Here is a 20696-nt window from a genome sequence, read left to right on the forward strand (position 1 = left end):
CTTCTTCTTCTTCTTCTTCTTCTTCTTCTTCTTCTTCTTCTTCTTCTTCTTCTTCTTCTTCTTCTTCCTTATTCGTTCATTTATTCTGCTATGGCTGTCCTTCATGTCTGACTACTGCTACTGAACTTCATTTTTTTTTCACTTATTTTTTGGACCTGGGAGGGGTCTTCTCTTTTTTTTTGTTTACTTTTCACCTTTTTTTTTGCGATCTAGCGGGGGATTTTTATTATTTTTCTTCAACCTGAGAAGGGTCTTTAACTTGGGAGTGATGTGTATCTTCAATTGGACCCGAGAGGGGTCTTTTCTTTTTTTCTACTTGCTTTGTTTATTTTGTTTCATTTCTCTTTATTGTATCTTTCTCTTTCTTTTTTCGCGACCATGGAGGGGTCGTTTCTCTGTTTTTTTTACCCATGATATTTTTTTAACTAACAGGTTGGTTAATTGACTGAATTCAACCCCCTGTATATCTGTCAAATGCACTGCTCCTCCTTTTAAAATCTTTTTAATTATGTAAGGGTCGGCCTAGTTTGGTTTGAACTTGCCTCTCGGGTCTCTGACCGGTGCCCGTATTTCTTTAAGAACTAAATCACCATCTTTTAAGTTCCTTGCCTTAACCTTTTTATTAAAAGAACGAGAAATTCTTCTTTGATATGACCGAACCTGGTTGAGAGCCACGGGTCTTTTCTCGTCTATTAATAACAACTCTTCATATCGAGCTTGTACCCAATCCACTTCTGGTATTTGGTTTCTATTACGATTCTAAGGGAGGGAATTTCAAGTTCTATGGGAAGCACGACCTCCATCCTGTAGACTAGAAATATGGTGTTGCTCCCGTTGGTGTTTTAACTGATGTGCGGTATCCCCACAAAGCAAATGGTAATTTTGTTGGCCAATCATGATATTTCTCAGTCATCTTCTAAATTATAGTTTTCAAACACTTATTCGCTGCTTCAACTGCCCCATTCATTTGTGGCCTATAGGTAGATGACTTACGTTTTTGGGTCTTATAATGTGTTAGTAAGGCAGCCACATCTTTCTTAAAATGGGAACCATGATCACTAATCAACTCGTGAGGGACACCATACCTACAAATTATATTTTCGATGATGAATTTAATATGATGTTTAGAAGTCAAGGTAGCATAAGACGCTGCCTTAACCCAATTAGTAAAGCAGTCGATTGCTACTAAAATAACCTGGCACCGAATGTTATTAAACATTTAGGACTCCATTACGTTGTCACAAAAAGTTGTCCTACGAGGTATCGTTATAAGCTCGCATCTGTGATCGATCAGTCAACCGCTTGACTTATGGCTCGTTGAACCCACCATCAATCGACTGCACAATATAATAGCCGGAGTTATCAGCTCACGTTGGCGATTACGGACCAAAACAAATATAATGTAATTCAGTTCACTTTGTGGCGTTCAATGTTGTCAGTACAATCCACATGAAAAACAAAATATTATATATAAAACGATGAAGTTATAGTATATGAAAAAGATAATGTATCAAATCCATAATCAACTACTACAACTCAGGAACACGTTTAATTCCCATGGAAATAATGTGCCCTACATGCTTAACATAATTCAACGATTCAGTAGTAGAATCTGCTACAACACTGTCATCGGAACTCTTCCCGGTGACCGCAAAGCACCATTAAGAGTGAAGACGAACCCGGACTGAGATTTTGAATCATCTCGATCCGTTTGGAAGCTAGCATCTGCGTAACCGGTTGCGCATAGCTTAGTATCTCCTCCATAAGTCAATACCCAATCCTTAGTCCTCCGTAGGTACCTGGATTCTTTTGGTACTAACTCGTCATACTCAATGCATATGCCACGTTTAGACGTGTACATATCATGGCTTACATGATTGATCCTATAGCCGATTCATAAGGAACTTGACTCATGCGTTCAACCCCTTCAGGCATCGTGGGTGACTGAGACTTGCTCAACTGCATCCCAGACGTCATTGGAAGGTTCCCCTTCTTGGAGTTGGTCGTGCTGAACCTCTCAAGAATCTTATCCAAATAAGACTCCTGACTAAGTGATAACATCCGTCGTGATCTATCTCGGTAGATACGGATTCCCAAAATGCGTTGTGCCTCACCCAGATCTTACATCTGGAAATGGTTCTTCAACCATCCTTTAACCGAAGATAGGAGAGGAATGTCATTCCCAATCAAGAGTATGTCATCGACATACAATATCAAGAATACAATCTTGCTCCCACTCGACTTGATGTATAAGCACGGTTCCTCGACCGAACGAGTGAAACCATACTCTTTTATCACCTGGTCGAAACGATGATTCCAACTCCGAGAAGCTTGCTTAAGTCCATAAATGGAACGCTTAAGCTTGAATACTTTCTTAGGATGTTCAGGATCTATGAAACCTTCGGGTTGCACCATGTACAACTCTTCCTTCAAATAACCGTTTAAGAAGGCGGTTTTCACATCCATTTGCCAAATTTCATAATCATGAAAAGCGGCAATGGCTAAGATTATCCGAATGGAACATAGCATGACTACAGGTGCAAAAATCTCATCATAATGCAATCCGTGCACTTGAGTGAAACCTTTTGCCACAAGTCGTGCCTTATAGGTATCTGGTTGCGCGTCTACAGAACGCTTTATTTTGTAAAGCCATTTGCACTGTAGAGGTTTTACCTTATTAGGTAAATCAACTAGATCCTATACGTCATTCTCATACATGGAGTCCATCTCGGATTGCATGGCTTCGAGCCATAGCTTTGAGTCATAACAGGTCATAGCACCTTTATAGGTAGCGGGTTCAGTACTCTCTAGGAGTAAAATGTCATTCTCCTCGACCATACCAATGTATCTGTCCGGAGGATGAGAGACTCTACCCGACCTCCTAGGTTCCTCAGGAATATTAACCGTATCATCAGTTGGAGGAACAACTTCCTCCATCCGTTCCTTGGTTGTCGGTTCTGGAATCTCCGACAGCTCGAAGGTTCTATTACTCGTCTTGTTCTCGAGAAATTCTTTCTCTAAGAACGTTGCACTAGCCGCAACAAAAACTCGATGTTCGGTAGGCGAATAGAAGTAATGACCAAATGTTCATTTTGGATAACCTATAAAGTATGTCTTGACCGATCGCGGGCCGAGCTTATCCTCGTGTCTCCACTTGACATAAGCCTCGCAGCCCCAAACCCGAATAAAGGACAAGTTAGGGACCTTCCATTCCACATTTCATATGGAGTCTTGTCGACAGCTTTAGTCGGACTTCGGTTAAGTATAAGAGCGTCTGACAAAAGAGCATAACCCCATAATGATTCAGGCACTACTGTGTGACTCATCATGGATCGAACCATATCAAGTAAGGTTTGATTTCTCCGTTCGGACACACCATTTAATTGAGGTGTTCCAGGTGGAGTTAACTGTAGAGCGATTCCACAGTCTTTCAGGTGTTGATCAAACTCATTTGAGAGATATTCGCCACCCCGATCTGAACGGAGTGCTTTAACCTTTCTATCCAGTTGGTTTTCAACCCTGTTCTGGTATTCCTTGAATTTCTCAAAGGACTCACTTTAATGCTTCATTAAGTAGACATATCCGTATCTACTCAAATCGTCCGTGAAAGTGATAAAATATCTATAGCCATCTCTAGCGGTAATTGACATAGGTCCACAAACATCAGTATGTATGAGTCCTAATAGGTCACTAGCGCGCATTCCAACACCTCTGAAGGAAATTCGAGTCATTTTGCCAATGAGAAATGATTCACACGTACCATATGTAGAAAAATCGAATGCGGGAATAGTCCCATTATCGACGAGTTTCTTCACGCGTTTCTCATTTATGTGTCCCATTCGACAATACCATAGATAGGTTTGGTCTTTGTCACCAACCTTTAATTTCTTATTATTCACGTGTAATACTTCCGTGGTTTGATCTAAGATGTAAATTCCATTCATAGAAACTGCTTTGCCATAAATCATTTCATTGAAAGAGAAAATACAGCTATTATCCTTTATTGAAAATGCAAAACCGTCTTTAGCAAGTACGGAAACTGAAATAATGTTCTTAGAAAAACTGGGTACATAGTAACAGTTATATAAAATAACTCAAAACCACTAGGGAGTTGGATTACATATGTTCCCTTCGAGACTGCAGCAACTCGTGCTCCATTCCCGACTCGCAGGTTCACATCACCCTTTTCGAGAGGTATGATGTTCTTTAGGTCCTGTAAATTATTACACAGATGAGAACCACAACCAGTATCTAGTACCCAAGTTCCGAAACTTGCATAGTTAATCTCAATCATATGAATATAAGATGACATACCAACAGGAACGACGCGGCCTGCATTGATGTCCTCACGGTACACGGGACAATTCCTCCTCCAATGTCCAGTCTTGTGACAATGGTTGCACTCAATGTCACCGCCCTTGCTCTTTGCCTTGCCCTGTGAGCCACTAGTCTCACCGGGCCAACTCTTACCGTTTCCTGGCTTCTTAAACTTTGGCTCACCTACAGCTAGGTCGCCATGAGTCTTGCCCTTACCTTTACCCTTGTTGAAAATCGTGAGAACATCCTGCTTCACACTCCCACTCAATTTCATATCCTTCTCGGTCTGTACGAAAAGGGAGTGTAGCTCATGAGGACTCTTTTTCAAGTCATTCATGTAGTAGTTCGCCCTGAAAAAGGCAAAACCATCATGAAGAGAATGAAGCATTCGGTCAATGACAATTCTCTCACTGATTTTGCAATCAAGAGCCTCCAGCTTCTCGACATTCTCAATCATGTGAAGAATGTGTGGGCTAACCGGTTGGCCCTTCTGGAGTTTCGCATCAAAGAAGCGATAGGTATGCTCATATGTAACGATTCTCGGTGCTTTTGAGAACTCGTTAGTGAGCGTGGTGAAAATCTTGTTCGCACCCTGAGCAATGAAGCGTCTCTGCAAATTGGTTTCCATTGCAAAGATGAGTACGTTCTTTATCGCACCCACTTCCATAACGAAGTCACTATAAGCGAGTGACTCGTTGACTCCTGCATTGGGGCCTGGGTTGACCGGTATTAGCTCAGTTAAGTACTTTAGCTTACCGTCAGCAATGGCAGCATTACGTAGTGCCGCCTCCCAGTCCGCAAAGTTGGACCCATCATTCTTCAGTCGCGTGGACTGATTCATGTGGTCCATGAAAGCTTTCCGCCAGGATTCGCGATCAAGTGTGGCACTAGACATTGGGATTGCGTTATTTCCAACCATTTAGTTGTAACAGTATTATCAAAATAATCGTGTTCTATACTGCGAGAAGAAGAATAAAAATAATAAGCATGTGCATCGTTTATAATTTTAAGTTTAATGAACTAATGTCATAACGCGAAGACTTAAAACATTTATACAATTGACCTCCCTCAAGAATTATATAAATGATCCCAAGACTCAATTCTCTGTAAATTGATAAGCTAACCTTTTAGCTAATTCTACCGTTAGAATTCTTGGTCGATAAATTTCTGTAAATTCTATCTTTAGTCTATCATAATCACGAGAAACTCTTCGGACTATGATGTTGAGGTAAACTAAGTCAACACAACTACTTACCCAACGTAGAAGGGGTCATATTATGCCTACCGACGAAGAAGGGATTCATAGATGTTTGCCCTTATAAAGACTAATCTCAATTTTCGTTTTAGAGGAAGATCCCATCAACTTTATTTTAAATCATTTTAAGTGAACTAATATCTAGCATGCGAGAATGAATAAACTAAGGTGATGGCTTAAAAAAATGACATCTGTATGTCCATAAAAATTAACATACAATCTATATGAGTCAATTTTCATGCATTTTAATAGTAGGTGGTTTGGTTTTAGGCGGAAAATGATGCATTAACTAGCATGTGAATGAAAAGTAATAAGAATGAAAACGTAAAAACATTAAAAAGTCCTAGTGTGGCCTATCCTATCAAAATGAACATTAAATACAAGTTTGGAATCCATCCTTGGACCCGAGAAGCTTGTCTTGATGTTCTATCTTGATCCATGTAGCGGGAGTGAGCTCCAATCTCCATCGTTAGTCTTCTTTGAAAATTACAATAAATAAAATTACATAATAAACCTATTTATTACATTCTAATTTCAAAACCCAAAACTAAAGAAAAAATAAAGGAGATTCGAGATCTCATAATTACATAAAAAATTATGTTTCCTTCATTACGAAAACATAATTTGACTAAGGCCACACTAAGTATTACAAATTACAACTGATTGCAAAAATACGTAAATTAAATTCATTCAATCGATTTATTCAACTAAAATAAAAATGCATCAACTAAAAATAAATTAAACATACATGACACAATTCCTTAATTATGTTGATTAATTTTATCCAAACCACCTATTTAAATCAAATTAAGTGATAATTCCTCAATTAATCACATTAATTTCAATCTTAATTCATATTAAACTTGTAATATGAATTTAATCTATCAATATTTTAAACTGCTTTAAAATAATTAGGTATCTTTTAATTATGAACCGCTTCACAATAATTAATTGGCCCAAAAAAAATCTTTAAAATTAGCTCGGTAAAACCGAAACAACTCAAAAATAATCTTTCTCTCGGTTTTACAGATAAAACCAATTTTTTTTTTTTAAGTGTCCAACCGTGAACAGTAACAGTAAAAAAAAAACAGCCCAATTTTTTTTTTTTTTTCATTTTTGCGGCAAAACAGCCCGTTTTGTTTTCTTTTTAAACTCGGCTTTATCTGTAAAAACCGAAACACAAAAATTTTTTTTTTTTTTATGAACTGCTACAGTGAACAGTAACCGAAACGTGAATAGTAACAGGAAAAAAAATTCTTACTTTTCTCGGATGCTTTTCAAATCGGCATAAACAAAAACAGCCGCAAAAAAACTTTAATCGGTTTTTCAGGAGAAACCGAAAGAAAGAAAAAAAACAGATTTTTTTTTTTTAAAAAAAAAAAATACTGTTCATCCCTGAACAGTACGGAAACGAAAAAAAAATTCCACGGCTCAAAAAAGTTTCAGCCGATTATATTTTTTCGCAAACCCTAATTATTGTTTACAAAAATTTTTATGAGAATCATCAAAATTAAAATCCGTGGCCTTGGCTCTGATACCACTTGTGGGATTTATCTGTATGCATCTCTTTATATTCAAGGATTATACGAATTTTATGAAGATGATCACTAGTCATAAAATAAAATTACATAAACAAAAGTAAAGGATTAAGAAATAACCTTCGGTCCTAGCAAAAACGGCCTATGAACAATATCGCAATGATATTCTCCTATCAGTTGCACCCAAGATGATATGAGATATGCCCTTTGATTATGCTAGAATCGATCCAAAATTTTCTGTAAAAATTTAGGTTATTTGTGTTTTTCTTTGATGAGAGGGAGGCAAGAATGGCTAAGAAAAAATTAGGTTAGAATAATGTCCTCCCTCACTCCCTATAAACCGTGTATTAGGAAGTAATTAGGGTAGATCATATTCTTTTAATTCTCGGCCCATTTCACCGAAACAAGGAGTATAATTTCCTTATTTTCGGTTATTCCAAAAATGTATAAAATGTGTTAATTGTCATCTAGTGAGGATCGAACCCATGACCTCTTGGTTTGAGTACCCTCACTATTACCACTATGACACATTCATCTTGTTGATATTAAATATAACCGATTACATTTAATTACGAATTAACAGATTAATTCGTCCAAGCTAACATTACATACATTTAATTAAATATAACTTATTATATTCAATTTACGAATTGACAGTTAATTCGTCTCAACTAATATTATTTAATCTTCATTAAATAATTATCTCATCAACACATTGACTAACTGTTTAGTCATATAAGGAATCAATGTGATCATATTTTTATAACCACATCTCTCAAACACATCCTATAGGTGTGACCTTTAGGGACCAGTTGATCACCGCCATCTGTATGATAATACTGTCAAACTTTCTAGCAAGCCAACCGTTATTAGGTAATCGTTAATCAACTGATTAAAATACAAAGTATACCCTTGTGAACCTGTAAGAGATTTACAAATGTTATCACACTAATTTGTTGAGGACACAAGCTCCAACATGTCTAGCTAAAGGCTCCTAAATAAGTGGGGGTGTTACAAAGTGGTATCAGAGCAAAACGATCCTTAGGCCTAACCAATGAACATAGGATGTGTCTAATAAAATGAACCCGGGTAGGAACTGTTAGGTGCCCACTTAAGACTTAGGATGAGTTAGGGGGCCCCTCACACCAAACTTCTGGCCCTTTCAGTTTCAAACCAGTTCCCTTGAGAGATATTACAGAGTGGGGTAATTTTAAATGAATATTGTTTATTTTGTTGTAGGAGTTTTGGTTGCCTGGTTTGAATATTGTTTTTATTGATGACTGAGGTTACGGCACGTAACCTTGATTTTAAGGAGAGTGGAATGGGTGGAATGAGGAGTTGATGTTGAATTGTTTGGATCATGATCATGAAAGTAATTATAAATTGATATTGATTTTGTGATTGGACGTTGTGTGATAGTAGTATCATGTTTACTGATATGCGGTTGTGTGAATCCCAAAGCCATGTTATTTACAATATATTATTAAATTATTAAGCTTGTGATATGAATGCTTTAGAATCGATAATAGTCGTGTGTGAAATTTTAATTGACCAAGTTGTGTTGATATAGGAGTAGGAGGGTGTTAATGAGGGCTTGTGACCTAGGAAAAAGGAACCTAGAGCTGATCTTTATTCCGTCAAATTTTACCCCTATTTGATTTGGTTGCCGTTTGACCTCTGTTTATCATACAAGGTTGAAATTTTTATGAGTGATAACCCAGTGAGTTAGCTTACCAATGCCGTTGGTCTCATGTTTAAAAGTTTTATGGGTTGGGAGAAATAAATAATTTAGTGAACAGTGGTCAGAATATTCCTGTAGAGCTATGTTTTCGACAAACAATTTTGTAAAATTTCTCATTTAATACATACTTTATATTTTTGCTTAATTCTAACTCCATTGTTTAAAAGATTCAAATATGTTTCCAAATTGATTGGGCACGTTGCAAGGTAACGTTTTGACAATTAATAGTGACTTTTAAAAGTTGACCCAAGTTTTGACAAATTGCTGATCAGTTCTAGTTTTGACCTGCTGAATTATAAAAATATTTATAAAATGACTATTCGAGATTTGGGCTTAATACTTTTTCTCATGATTTGAAAACTCTTTATATTTTCTGGAAAGTATAAAAACTCAATGTATATGTGACGGTTATTTAATGGTGATTTTTGAAAGTTACAGCTTGACTTTGATTTCCGAAAACGCGAGTTTTACCAAAAGTTTAATATAAATGATTTGTCAATTCTTAATCTATGATAATTGGGAGGTGGGAATGATGATAGGAGGACCTAAGGGGGGGTAAGAAAAGATAGAATTGACCATACCTTGTTTTGTCGGCACGGAATATTTAAAAATGTTAAGCCTTCTCTCCTCGGGTAGAAACTTATGTTGTCTTGTTTTACTTTTATAGAACCATGCCTCCAAAGAGATCTACACCTACACCCTCTACCATGTCTCAAGAGGAGATTGACCGTTTAATATCCATGAATGAGGCTTTGACTGCGGCACTGAAGGCTAAGGGGTCAGTTCAGGATCCAGCAAAAATGAGTGCTAATATCGCAAGGCACAACCCGACAAATTATGACGGATTAGCTGAACCATCTTTACTTGGGGATTGGCATAGGGAGTTTGATAACCTTTTTGAGTTGCTAGTATGTCCTACGGAGCTGCAAGTAGATCAAGCTGCTTATTATTTGTGGACATGGACCACCTGCAAGCCCAGCCGATCTGTGGACATACAGCGGTCTTTTGAAAGCCACGCTCGGTGGCGTAAAAATGCTTTCGACCGGATAGTTTCAGATCGGTCGGTTTCTCTCGGTAAAGGTTTTGAAATGATTAGAGATGTTCGGAGTCGCCACCAAGCATTTGTGGTGATACCTGTCGAAGTGAGTACCAAAAATAATATTTATAAATTCCAAACTACAACTAGCAAGCGGTAGTAAGGGTCGATCCGCAGAGAGGTAGGGAGTCGAGTTGTTTTTATTTCAGTCTATGAATTTCTGGGGGGTTTGATTTGAGTTTTAACTAAATCTAAATGTGAAAATAAATAAACAGATAATAAAAATAAGAGTAAGCAAATGATAAAAAGGAGCTAAGGCGGTCGGTTCACTATAGCAATGATGGCACATAAACCTAGGTAAGTCCGAAATATAGTTGTGTAGGATGGGTAAAACATGTCCTCTCGGTCCAAGTTAACTAGTAGCTCCTTTCGGCCTATGCTACTAGTCCCTAGGTCTCACTATTACTAGCTCTCGCCCTGAAAAGTGATTCCTAAAGCCTAAATTATATATCTTCCGATCTTACCAATTTAGTCGTCATAATTCATTAATTAATGCCCTCCCCTATCTCTCGATCTACGGGTTGGTCAAAACTAAGCATTTAACAAATCTCCTCTCGGTCTCATTGTCAAACATTGCACTTAACGAATCAAGCGATGCTAATCGAACACGGAGTCGGTTGATCGACCAGCTACCCCAGTCGACCGACCAAGCCCTAATTCGGGGTCACCTATTCTAATGCCATCTACGCTATAACTCCCCTCACATCTTAGCAAAGGTACTTAGCTACTCATAACGGTGATAATAACAACAACGAATTTACGAATAAAGCAACTGAATTCATAATTAAATTATCTAAATAATTAACAAACATGAAACGAGAATTCGGCTTTGGGAAATCTAAACTAGCAATTCTAAACTACGGAAGAATTTAAAGCAGCGAAACTTAATAAATGAACAAGGAATACCGTAAAGAAGAATTGGAAAGCAAGGACCAAAATCCAACGCGAAAAATAAACTTTATTGCCGAAAAACTAATCTAAACTAATAATCCAAGATCCAATTCTGTGTATTGAACCCTAATTATTTCCGATGCTTATTCTCAAATCTCAGGTTACGTTATATAGATTGATACGTGCATTTTATATAGTCTTTTTAGGCCTTTTCATGCACGTATTTCCATGCTTTTATCATAGTTTATGCTACGAAATGCCCCGAATATGCTACTTTGGTTTGTTTTGTCTTATTTGCAGGAATGAACCAGAAAGTAGTGAAATCAAGCCTTTTATCGTCCGTTTTGCATGCATTTGGAGGAAGAGTGAATTTGGAGCGGAATTATAGCTGTCTTGGGATGCTTGAAGCTGTTTCGGGAGCTAAAAGGATAAGTCATAGCTAAACTAACGAGAGTTTGTAGCTGCTGAAGTTAGTTTTCACTCGATCGAGTACTTAACTGGTCGGTCGAGTGGTTTTAGGTCAAATAATCAGTCGATCGAGTACTTTAGTTGGTCGATCGAACAGTTTCATATTAGTGTTTAGTCGATCGAGTAGTATTTATGGTCGATCGAACGGTTTAAGCTCTGGTTTACTCGATCCAGTGGTTCTAAATCAATCGATCGAGTGGTTTATCCTACGGGCTTGGGCTTTTTAGTTTATTTCCGTCATTAGGTTAAATAAATCCTATTTTCTTATAAATAAGAGAGTTAGGACGTCAGTTTAAGGGGGCTTCTCCTCTCTGATTATTTCAAATACACTGGTTCGGACGCTGTTTTCCCTTTTACTTTGTTCTTCCTTAATTTCGGATTTATTTCAGTAACATTTCTCTCCCTTTTCCTCTTTAATTTAATGTTTATTTCTCTTCCTCTCTTTATTATTTATGTTCTTCATTTAATTATGTCTAGCTAATTCCTTTAATATGTTAGGACTAGGGAAGTCGTGGTAGCAATAAGTTAGGATCGACATGATTAGATTAATTTTGCGACAAGACTTGTATTAAGCAATATAATTGTGATTAGGTTGAATGAATGCATGCAGGAGACCGATTAATTAGTTACCCCCGACCTGGATCGAAAGATTGGAAGGGAAGGCTTGCTTAATTAAAATAGGTGATACCTAATTAGGGCAAAAGCTATGTTAGGGAGACCCTAGGGCGATTAGAGACCGAAAGGGTATAATCGTAGGTTTAAGAACCGAAAGGTGACGACCTCGCTCTTCTTATCAATAATTTAATCGACTCAGTTGACCCGATAGTGTAGCTGCCACGGTAGACCGATTCCTAGCATATCTCTCTCTTTTATCAGATTTACCCTTGTATTTTTTCATTATTTTCTCTTGCCTTAATCCTATTAGTTTAGTCAAAACATTTCAAACCCCCATTGTGACATTAGACAGATAGAATAGACAAGTAGATAGTAAACCGCCTCCCTGTGGAGATCGACCCTACTTACCGCTGACTTCTATTAGTAGTAGCTAGGTATTTTATATTTGGTACATAATGACCGTAACAAATTTTGGCGCCGTTGCCGGGGAAGCAACTATTTATTTATTTGTTTAATTCTGTCTGTTTTTAGCCTCAGGGGATTTTTCCCTTGAGGCCGTTCTAATCTTTTTTTTTTAGTGCTATTTTGATAGGCCTTACATATTCTACCTAGACAGTTCTAGGTGAAAGATTGTCAAAGGGAAGGCTTGAGTACCTTTGACCCGTCACCTATGTCCCATTATATGGCACAACAGGTGATTTATTGCGGGAGATGTGGTGCTGCTGAGCACAATGCAGTTTCTTGTATGGCAGAAAATGACGCAGTCTACGAGTTTAAGCTTTGGGGACGAGTTAGCCATTCCTCTGTTGTTGTGCCGCCACATCCACCCTATCAATGGCCACCGCAACAAGACCCTCCTGATATACAGAAAGAAGAGATTGCGGAGCTGAAGTCTTTATTGGAAACACTTGCATTCCAAGTGCAAGATGATGATAGACGCACTTGTGCGCGATTTGATAAGCTCGAGTCACAAATAGCTCAACTAGCTGCTGAGTCGGATAGTAGGCAACCAGAAGAGGTGTACTTTACTGAGAGCGGTTTTTCCCATGAAGAAACCGTGTTGCCCAATGTTGAGGATGATTTTTACGACTCGGATGACGAATTTCTATCATATTTCACTGCCTTACACGAGGATTTCAGCGCTGTACAGGAAGAATTACTCGATCGAGTGACTTATATTAGTCGATCGAGTGAATTTCCAGAAAAACTGTTCGATCGAGTGGTTCAAAGCACTCGATCGAGTGAAAATCAGGAGAACAGTCCTCGATCGAGTAATAATTCTGCTCGATCGAGTGAGTTGGCCAGCGAGAGCAATGATTTGTTGCTTGGGTTTGTTTTAGACGACAATTTTGATGATGATAATGGATACGGTGAGTCACCCCTATTCAAGGCCGAGTTGGATGCACTTGCGGCTGCAATCTACGGGACAAAATCCACTGAGGAGGTTGATGAGGAAGCAGCTGAGTCGGTAATTGCTCCTAGCACGGAAGAGGTAATAAATTCCTTTATCTATGATTCCATCGTTGAGAGAAACCAACCCGAGGTAGTAGACGGTAATTCTATTATCGTCTGTTTAAATAGTACATTGCCTTACTTGACTTATGCTTCGTATTCCAATGCTTTGCCCCTTCGTAGTAGGTCGTATAATTTAACGATTTTTCACCGTCCTTATCATTTTAAAATTGTTAATCTGAAACGTAGCCCTACTTTATCGTCTATTGCTCCCGCGCTCCTATATTTTGTGGACAAATTTAGGAGCTCTCATAGGAAATTTGTTAGACTTAAATGTTTACATATTTTTATTTCCTATTTCTTTATTCCACTATGGTGCTACTTACATTTTTGTGTAGCACATGCGCAGATGTATGATCTCATGCTGCGCGCTTTGAGCTGTTTTGATTATGTCTAACTAGAGAGCCTCGAAGAAAAGAAGGTCGAGCTGGGACCTGTCTGAAGCTAGCCCTACCCAGAAGGCAATCCAGAAATTTAATTTTAATTGTTTTGCAATTTATCTCAGTTCTAGTTGTAATAAATGGTCCTCGTACCATAAACTTTTTCAGTGGAGCTTGTTTTTGTTAGTTTTGCGGGCTATTTTTATTGCGTTTTGCAGGAACACACTGAGGATCACTCGATCGAGTACTTTTTGTACACGATCGAGCACTTTTGCTGATAAATCCTCTCGATCGAGCATTTATTTTACTCGATCGAGCACCTGCAAAGAGAGAACTACTCGATCGACCTAGTTTCCTTTCGGTCGAGCAGTTTTGGATGCCCAACCCACTCAATCGACCACTGTTCGAGTGCCATCGAGTGTTTTTGACTTGGATTAGCTTCCTGTGACGGTATTCCGGGCCTTTAGCAACCTCCCATGTTCATGGCTGGTTTGGGGAGGTCCCTCTTTCACGTATCTTGTAAGCTTTCCGTATTTATTCTCTTCTTCCTTTAGTTTGCATTTCCTTTCCATGTTTTGGTACAATGGGGGTATTGTACGGTTTGGTTTGGGGAGGTTATGCATCCATATCTGTGTCTGCATGTTGTTTTTATTGTATTTCTGTTGTCACGTTTAATTTTTGTATGCATTGTTGTTTATTTTCATAAAAATTTAAAATCTCATAAAAATTGAAAAAATTCAAAAAAAAAATTCACGTTTATTTTTGCATATAGGTTGAGTTGGAACGGTGGATTTCAGTAATGAAATTGCACTGCAATTGTCTTTTTGCTTAAGCCTTGCATTGAACTATTATCTTTTTAGCTTTGTCTTTTGCATATCTACGAGTTTATGTTAAAATTTAGCTGAACGAATCGACTTGACCTGAAATTTTGGCGAGCTACTTATAATTTCTAAGATTTAGAGCCGTATAAACTGGTGTCATTTATGACCAGTTTAATGTAGGATTATGAGTAGTATACTCCTTGCATAACATGTTCATTAATTTGCACGTATATTAAATTCAATTGCTTTTTGCCTGCATACATTCGGGTTAGTGGTTGGTGTCACATGCAGGGAGGTGCTTACGATTTCCCTTTCTTTCATTTTTACCCATTTAACTCCACATTAGCCAAATTTGCCTGTTGACCCTTAGCTACATTCCAAATTTAGCCTGCCTTGTCAAGCTAGTTTAGTGTATGTTTTGCGGTATATATTTCATTGCGCCAAGTTTGGCTTGTATCTGTTGATTCGGAGTTGGTAATTTATGAAGAAAAGGAGGATGATGAAAAAAAGACGTGAAAAAGAAACGAAAAAAAGGAAGTATCAAATTTCTCTTCAAAAAAAAAAGATGTTGTTAGTAGTAGCTAGGTATTTTATTTTTGGTACATAACGACCGTATCAAATTTCTCTTCAAAAAAAAAAAAAAAAGAGATGTTGTTTGATGAGTTGGTTTCGCTCCTATGCTGTATTTATATCATTTGAGGAGTATTTTCAGTTCGGTTTGGTGAGTTTTGTGCCAATTGAAGGGTACTATGCTGAATTCATAATTGAGTTGGAAATGGATGTTGTTATATGGTTCTGTTTAGGTACTAGCTTGATCACCTATACCTCCACATTACCATAAATGTTTTGCCTTTTCTTACGCATTGCCTCACTTTACCATATTTTTGTAAGCCCTCGGCTGTGACAGGACCTGGTTTGGTTGGAATGTATGTTTGGTAGCTAGAATTGTCTATCATAGTAGTTGCATGCATGTTTATGTGGGTCGCAGTTTAGGTGAGCGGCTTTTTTTTTTCTCTCTTACATATATATGTTCACCCTTTGCTTCATGAGAGAAGAGTGACCCGTGAGAGTCCATTATTAAAGGTCTGGCAAGGTCGACGGTTCAGCTTTATTATAAACATCTTACAACTCGTTTGCATTTGACTGTTTGCTATATGTGTTAGTTTGCTTGCATTAAATTGGTTTAAGTGGGCATTTGTAGCTAGCTCTGAGTTATCTTTTCCGTTCCATTAGTTTGCATTTAGTTTACTCGAGGACGAGTAAAGGTTTGGTTTGGGGAGATTTGATACGTGCATTTTATATAGTCTTTTTAGGCCTTTTCATGCACGTATTTCCATGCTTTTATCATAGTTTATGCTACGAAATGCCTCGAATATGCTACTTTGGTTTGTTTTGTCTTATTTGCAGGAATGAACGATAATGTAGCGAAATCAAGCCTTTTATCGTCAGTTTTGCATGCATTTGGAGGAAGAGTGAATTTGGAGCGGAATTATATATGTCTTGGGATGCGTGAAGCTGTTTCGGGAGCTAAAAGGACAAGTCATAGCTGAACTAACGAGATTTTGTAGCTGCTGAAGTTAGTTTTCACTCGATCGAGTACTTAACTGGTCGATCGAGTGGTTTTAGGTCATATAATCAGTCGATCGAGTACTTTAGTTGCTCGATCGAACAATTTCATATTAACGTTTAGTCGATCGAGTAGTATTTATGGTCGATCGAACGGTTTAAGCTCTGGTTTACTCGATCCAGTGGTTCTAAATCACTCGATCGAGTGGTTTATCCTACGGGCTTGGGCTTTTTAGTTTATTTCCGTCATTAGGTTAAATAAATCCTATTTTCTTATAAATAGGAGAGTTAGGACGTCAGTTTAAGGGGGCTTCTCCTCTCTGATTATTTCAAATACACTGGTTCGGACGCTGTTTTCCCTTTTACTTTGTTCTTCCTTAATTCCGGATTTATTTCAGTAACATTTCTCTCCCTTTTCCTCTTTAATTTAATGTTTATTTCTCTTCCTCTCTTTATTATTTATGTTCTTCATTTAATTATATCTAGCTAATTCCTTTAATATGTTAGGACTAGGGAAGCCGTGGTAGCAATATGTTAGGATCGACATGATTAGATTAATTTTGCGACAAGAATTGTATTAAGCAATATAATTGTGATTAGGTTGAATGAATGCATGCAGGAGACCGATTATTTAGTTACCCCCGACCTGGATCGAAAGATTGGAAGGGAAGGCTTGCTTAATTAAAATAGGTGATACCTAATTAGGGCGAAAGCTACACTACTACAGATACAGCCTATAACAACGGGTAAAAACCGTTGTAAAATAAAAAAGCGGACGTTGTTAAAGCGGCCGTTGTAGAAGGTATTTACAACGGTTTGCTTATTTAGTGAAACCGTTGTCTAAAGTATTCACCACGGTTAAAAGCCGTTGTTGTTGGGTGTTCTCCGTTGTGGAAAGTGTTTCAAAATTTTGGAGGGAATAATATAACAACGGTTGTCGTATATATAACCGTTGTTGTAACTTTCCCTCCAAAATTATGAAGTCTTTTGACAACGGGTTTATGTTACATACCCGTTGTTGAAATTGTTAGTAACAACGGTTCTTTGTTTAATACCCGTTGTTGTAATTTTACCTCCAAAATTGTGAATACTTTTAACAACGGTTCTTTGATTAAAACCTGTTGTTGAATATTATGCGCGGGTATTTGTAAATGTCATTCACAACGGTGTTAGTTTTATTAACCGTTGTGAAAGGTATTCACAACGGTTTTTTTTCGAGTACCGTTTTTATTACGTACACCTAATGTTCGAAAAATTAAATTTGTTTCATGCCATTCAAAAACCTCGCATATATATCTGACACCATATACCAAAGACCAAAGATAAATCATATTTGGGTTCATCTTAACTCAATAGATTCAATTCAACCACATACAACAGCAGCATCATATATATATATATATATATATAATTACAAGGAGTTGAATTTACATGAACTAATTAATCATTCCCTAACTTCAACAAAAAAATTTCTATCTATATATATTCTAAGACGTAGTTGCCCCACATGTCTCTTACCTCGTCTATATCTATACTTGAGTATTGCTCAATCTGTTGTGACTGGTTGATTACATACCGCGGAAAAAACAAAGAGAATACATTATGGTATATATAGCGGCAAGCAAGACAACATTAGCAACATCATGGTATATATAGCAACAATTGCAAGACAACATTAGCTCTAATTTAAAAAAAGTAATAAACACATGTTTAAATTATTACTAACCCTTTCTGGAATAACGAGATATCTTCGCCTAATAATCTCCAACATGAACCGACAAGCGTAGTATCCACATTGTATGCTATCCGGCTGGCGAGGGACCTATTATTACATAAAAAAAAAACAGACGAGAGAAGGCTCACATCAGAATCTTGAACTTTAGGTATTGTATTAGTATTAAACACAGATTTTGCACTTAATGTTATTGTATTTGAGCACGCATCTGTTATCGTAAAAAAATCGGGGCCAACATCGAATCGTTCGTGGGTTGATCCTCCTCGTTTGCTCTTTTCTTCTTAAAGGCCCTTTTTTAAAAAATAAAAAAGGAGGCGTAAACTAATTTTTTAGGGGCAAAAATATGAACGAGCTTTTTCTATAAATAAAAATTGAAAATGTTATTATAAATAAATCAGTATTATAAACTTACATTTTAATCAAGTGCTTAAAAGTCTCGCTTGGTTGATGATGTAAAGAGTCCAACCGAGAAAACTTTTTCTTTGTCGGCATGATGGCTGCTAGCACCCAATGAGTCCTACATCAAGAGACATCATCATTATTAACAAGTACATATATTAGTTATGAAAATGCAATTGTAGGGGGAAACGTAATATTAATTTGTTTATTACCCTTTTTCATTATAAACGCCAAAAATCAGCTTCTTGGTTGTCGCCAATTGCTGAGCAATATAATCTACCCGTTGTTCGAACGAGAAATCCGCAATAAATAAAGATAAAACATAGGGGCACATGAATCCGTATTGATCAGATGGAATATTCTTTCTGGGGATCACTCGGTTTGCAATATCCTACATTATTACGGTATTAATTCCGGTATTTAAAACACTATCTACCTAGTAGTCAGAATATTAGACTATGAAATTATTTATTAAGAAACTTACTTCATCCAAACAAATATGTGTGCTATATCAATCTGGTCTAGTCCAGCCCATACGGCTAGCAGATCCCATGATATGCATGCTTGGCGCTCAGCCCCTAGAATATCCTCCTCGAGCGGAATAATTATCAGTTGCTCGGAGGCTATGCGATGGCCAGCCTCCTCATACAGTCTCATCATCGTCCCCGTTCTTACTTTTTGCATGTAATCCTTCCCTTTATATTTTGTGGAGTTTATACTCCTAACTTTCACGACCGGGAAAGAATGAGTCTTTGATGTGGTGCTACTACCCCTGACCTACACATGTAGTATAGATAATTAAAATAATAAAAAATCCAAAGGTAACATATCCTAGTTGGAGTAATAAAAATAAAAGCGTACTTAATTAAATACCTCGTCAACCTGCTCTTTCAATGATGAGGTAGTAGTAGCAGGTAAGACTGGGGACTTAGGCTTATCAGTCTTTTTTGTCCCCTACACAAAATTACCATGCTTTTTATAAATACAGACAAAATATAAATAAAGGGGCGAGGTTAATTTTTAAAAAAATGGAGAAGTTAATTAAATACATACCTCATCAAGTTGTTGTGAAGTCGAGGTTGTTGGCATGTCTGTGGACTTAGGCTTATCCGCCAAAGCCGCCTTTTTTGTTCCCTACAAAAAAAAAAAAATAACATATAAATTTAACATATAAAAACATTCAACAATTAAAAATGTAACACATATATATATATAAAGGTATTTCTTCTAACCCCAATCGCTTTCCCATTTGCTCAGGCGGAGGCGGCGGAGACATCTTCGCCAAGTAGATGTGAGTATTAGGCCATTGGATGAAACTTCCAAGCGCATCTCCCAGAATGGTAATGTCGTCACGAACTGGGACAGGCAGTGGAAAGTTTTCATGGCCTGGAAAGACGTAGTTATCTCTACTATTGTATGATTCGCAAAAGTTTTTCGCCATGAATAACTACGATTTCATTGCCGCAGATTTGTTTTCTACGAGACCCGCCAACACGCACATGTGGCTTTTCGATTCTATTAGGGTCAGCAAGAATAATCGACCTATTGTTTACTACTTTGAAGAATATACACATACATATACATTATTATATATATCTTTGCAAAAACGCTTCAAAGATTCAAAAGATTTTGCAAAAACGCTTTCGTCTCGGGCCGATTTTTGCACAAACTTCAAAGCATTCATATAAATTTAACTAATTAAACACTTCATGCATACCTTACGAAAACAGGGAACGACTTGAAGGGGATGTATCTTTGTTTTCCATCACCGTCTTCTCATCAAGTTGCATCTCCTTTTCGGACCCATTATTTACCTAATAAAATTAACCAATTCAATGGCACCATGTCGAAGTTGGCGGTGAACACACCCCGATCTTACCCAAAAAAAAAAACAAAAGAAAAATAAGGAAGTATATTAGGTACCTGATCGGCTTTAGTTGTTACAACTTAAGAAGCATTATTAGGTACCGATCTTTTTTCGAATCTCGTTGACCGATACTTCCTTCTCATGTATTGCCAAGGTAGTAGCGGCCTCTTCACCAATCTGTTGTACCTTATTATTACCCCCTTTAGAAATGACATCCTCCATCATCTTCACTTCTTCTTCGGAAAGCTTACCTCCAACATTCAGCTTTAGTAGTACGGATGCCATTAATCAAGTCGCTTGCCAAGAATGTAATGTGTCAGCAATTTTTATCCCAACAATAACATGTGAATTGAACTTAAATGAAAATAATAGAATAAATGTTACCATGTCGGCGTTCTCGGACTTAGTCTTCCTTTTCTTCTTTATCTCGGCAGTTTTCCCATAATATTTCGTTACTCCAACCTGTAACGGGACGCCCCTCAAAGGACCTGGATG

This window comes from Silene latifolia, chromosome Y (assembly GCF_048544455.1).
Source record: "Silene latifolia isolate original U9 population chromosome Y, ASM4854445v1, whole genome shotgun sequence".
Lineage (NCBI taxonomy): Eukaryota > Viridiplantae > Streptophyta > Magnoliopsida > Caryophyllales > Caryophyllaceae > Silene > Silene latifolia.